This window comes from Oratosquilla oratoria, chromosome 30 (assembly GCF_046742065.1).
Source record: "Oratosquilla oratoria isolate Oo_2021 chromosome 30, ASM4674206v1, whole genome shotgun sequence".
Lineage (NCBI taxonomy): Eukaryota > Metazoa > Arthropoda > Malacostraca > Stomatopoda > Squillidae > Oratosquilla > Oratosquilla oratoria.
The window spans coordinates 23,441,979-23,447,444 of record NC_134806.1 but is presented as its reverse complement, the minus strand read 5'-3'; positions in this window follow the sequence as shown (position 1 = coordinate 23,447,444).

Here is a 5,466-nt window from a genome sequence, read left to right as displayed (position 1 = left end):
CATTCTCGTAACACTTCACACACTCCACAAACGTCCACTCTCATCATTCTCACTTCTATCTAATATGCTATTTATAGCGTCTGCAATTTGGTTCGCATACAGAGGAATCACCTCCTCTATGGGCTTTATCATCCTACCTAATTGAAACCCTCACTCCAGTACACAGTTCCTGAAACATTCTTGCTACCCTTTTCCATTTCTTAGTCTGTCTCCTATTTCCCATACCACTCCTCTATACATTATTACAGGCATATCAATTATATATAGCCACAGTTACTACGTTTAGGTTATCTTCTTTGAAGGAAAATTCAAGTAATTTTCATCTCTCATTTTTGATACTTTACTTTCAGATATCATTCCAAAAGTAATTGTAATTATTTTTCGTTGTTTCCCATTGTTTTACCATTTGCTTATTATATGTTGCTGCTTTCCTTCTCTTATTTTTGTCTTTTAATCCCAGTTTTTCTTAGCTCAATTTATATGATAAAGTCTTGTAATTTCATTTATGCATACGGAAAACTTAGCGACATTGCATGTATACGTTAAATTAACTCCATCAAGGGAGACTGTAGACAAAGCATTTCCATGTGATTTACTTTAACACCTGATGTTATTGACATTTATTTTTCGAATAGTTGTTCTTTCATAATTTTTCCCTCATATCTGCTTTTTCTTAAGTAAAATATATATATATAAGAGATAAATAATAATACAGAATAGAAAAGAAAAATAAATTATATAATTTTGAGGTCCGACCCCTGTCGGAAATGCACTATTTCCCAACATCCATTTCTTCCACTACCCAGTTTCCGTCTGAGAACGATCTAATTTTGTCGTCCTTTACAAATGACGAATAATTATCGTTGAAATTAAGTTTGTCTGTAATGGTTGTATTCATATACATTTCCCAAGGTAAGATGGGTCCTAGGTTATGTTGCGTTAGGCTTAGTTGGTGTAAGACAAAATTATATGTGAAACTGATTACCCTCCGGAAACAGACTAATTTGTCGTCATTTACATAGGACGATAAAGATACATCTCTATTCAATGAGTGACATACTAATTTTGTGATAACGAATAAAGTAACGTTATCATTATCTGCATCTGGTGTTATTTATTGACAGTGATTTTCATAAAAAGAATATGAGCATAGAAGAAAGAAAATGAAACTTGTTACCCTCCGAAAAAAAAGGATGCCTTCATCAAATTTCCTGTTATCTCATCTACTCATTTACCACCCACAAACACATACGGTACACACAGATATATAGACACAGGCCCCCCCCACACACGCACGCACACACGCACGCACAGACACACACACACACACACACACACACACACACACACACACACACACACACACACACACACACACACACACACACACACACACACACACACACACACACACACACACACACACACACACTCTCTCTCTCTCTCTCTCTCTCTCTCTCTCTCTCTCTCTCTCTCTCTCTCTCTCTCTCTCTCTCTCTCTCTCTCTCTCTCTTCCTCTCTCTCTCGATGGTGCGGTTGGTAGAGTTCCCGACTGCCACTACGTAGGTTCGGGTTCGAATCCAGCCCAGGGCTAAAATAATTTCAGTATCGCTGCGCTGCCAGTCGTTACTCCAACTCTAGTGGGCGGGGAGTTGGGTGTGTGCGTGCGTGTAAGGTCACAGCATTATCCATACATCGGTCATATATGAACTCTGAGCTCTCTTCCGAGAGGGAAATAGCTGTCGATCACAAGTCCGACATGTTATCCAAGGCCATGGTGAATCACACACGACTCGACGGCGCAGTGATAGCGTTCGCGGCCGCCTCTAGGGCGGTCCAAGTTCGAATCCTGCCCAGGACTGAAATAATTTCAGTATTGCTGAGCTACGAGTCGTTACTCCAACTCTCGTGGGCGGGGAGTTGGGTGTGTGTGTGTGCGTGTAATGTCACATCATTACCCATAGATCGGTCATATATGAGCTCTGAGCTCTCTTCCGGGAGGGAAATAGCTGTTGATCACGAGTCCAACACGTGATCCAAGGTGAATCTCACACACACACGCGCGCACACACACACACACACACACACACACACACACACACACACACACACACACACACACACACACACACACGCATAAACACACGCACGCACACACGCACGCACATTCGCTTGCAGAGAAGGCAATAAAAACTCCAGCAGTTAAAAACATGTTTGAGGTTGCAAAGCCCAACAAGAAAACGAGGAGATAAACTTGAGTTAAAAGAAATTGTTTGCTTGAGCAGAAACACAAGACCTAATACATTTTGGACGAACAAATTAGAAATACATAAATATGAAAGAAAACCTGAAATTTGATCAGAACTAAAAAGAAATGTTCATTGGGGTGGGTTGGCAAGAAGTGAACAAGAAAAAGAAGAAAGAGAACGCTAGTGTCGAGATCGAGAATAAAGACATTCGATTACAGGGGGAAGGGGCGAGGGAAGGCCTCACAGTAGCAAAGGGAAACGATGATTATTGAGAGGTTAGAAGAAGAAGATAGGCTGGAAAAAAAAAGATGAAGCGACACGTCGTAAGGGATATCAAAAGATCTGGAGAAACAAAGGTAAAGGGAAGAGGCGAGGGAAAATGTGTGGGAAAGTGGAGAAGTGTTGGCAAGAAGTGTGATATGGGACCAAATGACTACGAAAAAGAACAAGTAGCAGTTGACAGTAAGAATGATAGAATGGTAATAGGAAGCGAAAAAAAAAATGAAAAAGAATTGAAAATGTAAGTCATAAAATGCTACAAATAAGTATAGGATATTACGAATCCTGCATATGAAGACAGACGATCAGAGGAAAAGATTCCTGTGGTATTACTTATTTCCTTCCTGGATATGTCAAGGCAAAAGGTAATATGCTTGTACAACCGAATTTGTTAACCAACGTTTTGATTTTGATTCCGGGATGTACTAACTGGTAAATCTCCTATCATATCAAAGTGTTATGAATGAATTCCTGTTTTATTTTTTGTAAAATTTGACACACTGTTGTGTTTTAGTTACAATTCCTCGACTGCTTTCCTAAGACAGGTCACATTCAGTGTAAAGGATGTGGTAAATAATACTGTCATGTTGATCCAAAACTACTGGTTTCTTTGCCATAATCATTTGAAATCTATATCCTGTGCCTATGATCATCTAAATGCTAATGTGGTTTATATACATACATATATATATATATATATATATATATTTTTTTTTTTTTTTTTTTTTTTTTTTTTTTTTGAGTGACGACGACTTACGGCTTACAAGAATATTTCTTTTATCATTTTAATTTCTGTCGATTCTCTTTTTCGAAAGCCTTTTATTGTTGAACTATTGATAGATTTTAGTGTTAATTTCAGAGGCTGGTGACCTCCAGCCAAAACATGTACAGTATTGTATTGAAACTGTATATTTTGATACATCAATATTTTTTTTTTTTTTTTTTTTTTTTAGAATTCCCTCTGTTACAAAATATTTGATGGGAGTAGTCAGAACAAACGTAGAAGTCATCAGCATTTTTGAACGGATAAATCACGATAGACTTAACCCTTTCGCAGTTTTCTTTGGTTGAATAAAATTGCCTGGCGGCAGCTAATTCAAATATGCATTACTCTTTGCCAATAGCAGTAGAAACGTTAATTTTTAGAGGTTCCTTTGTCCTAACAGGTAAATGAATGTGTTCCTTGGTAGGCAGGAAAAAGAAAGAAAATATTGCTGCCCAGATAAAAATAAAATAGAAATATTGTTAACTGCTTTTGGTCAGCAGAAGGTACATTTCACAACTAAATTAAGTGATTTTTTTTTTAACTTTACAGATTTTTCAGACTATATTTTTCACTGACGTAATGGGTATGGTTGTGAATATCACAAAAATAATTTTGATGTTGGTTTAAGGTAGGCTACATTAAATAATATTTGAGGAGGCCACAACCGAAAAATAATCTTCACATTTATGACCCTGACCCGATTGCGCCTAAACAGGAGTAAAACCATAAAGGAAGCATTGTCTACTTTTTCTGAAATCTTCTTATCAATTATTCAGCTATTTGCTAACAATCAAGCCGTCAAACAAACAAGAAAGCAAGGTAGCATGTTAACAAGCAATCAAAAAACAAGTAAAGTAACAAGCAACCAAGCAAATAGGCAAGCAACAATCAAGCTAGCAAGCAAATAAGCACACAAAATATGAAGCATGCAAGCAAGCAAGCAAACAAACAAGCAAAATAACAAACAAGCAAAGTAGCATGCAAACAAGCAAGAAACAAGTGAGCTTACAAGCAAACAAGCAAGGAAAGTAGCAAGCATGCGGACAAGCAAGCAAGAAAGCAAAGTAGCAAGCAAGTAAGCAAGCAAGCAAAACAGCAAAACAAAAAATAAAGTAGCAAGCAAGCAAGCAAAACAGCAAAACAAAAAATAAAGTAGCAAGCAAGCAAGCAAACAAGCAAGCAAGGAAGCAAGCAAGCAAACAAACAAGCAAGCAAGCAACAAGCAAGCTAGCAAGAAAATAAGCTAGTTAAGTAACAAGCACGTAAACAAACAATGAAGCAAGCAAAATAGCAAGCAACAAGCAAGCTAGCAAGTAAAGAAGCAAGCAAAGTAGTAAGTATGCAAACAATCTAGCTACCAATTTAGCAAGTATACAAGTAAGCAAAGTAGCAAGCATACAAACAATGTAGCTGCCAATTTAGCAAGTAAACAAGTGAGGAGGTTAGCAAGGCAGCAAGTAAGCGGGCAAAGAAGCAATGACAAGCAAAGAAGCGATGAAGCAAGTGAAGAAGCAAACAAGGGCACAAGCAAATGAGCAAAAAACAAATAAACAATCAAACAAACAAATAGACAAATTACTGGGAACTGATTTGGGTCTGTGTGTGTTAGAGGACGAGATTGGTTCTTGCCCCAATCGCTCTAGTCATTGACGCCTTGGAACCCGTACTTCACCAACAGCTAAACCCATTCATAGAGACGATCCCATCCAACGAGCGCATCCGGAGGGGATAACAGCTCTGCCGGCGTGAGGTCCACCATTATGTAAAACTTTATCGATTTATCTCACAATTGAGACTCCTCTTTCCTTTCTCTTTGGGCAGGCGGAACCTCTCCTGAGCTTTCATGGCCAACGGAGACGTAACGGATGAGGTCCATTTACCCAGACAGAGGCGGAAAGTAAGACGAAGCCGAGTTGAACAAATCTGAGCGTTTCTTCCGATCGAGTTGGCCGCCATTGAGATCGTTTCTCTTCATTTGGAACCATGTATAACTCTTCAGTACCATGGCACTTGGTGTAGAGGGCTTTGATGTTGTTGTTGTTGCTGTTGACGGCTTACTTCCAGAACAGAGATAACGAACCCTTCGCCACATTCACTTTGTCAGACTCCTGTGGCTTAACCCCTGCCCACATTTCCATGAGAATAGGAAAATTGCTGGGATGGGGCTTGCCT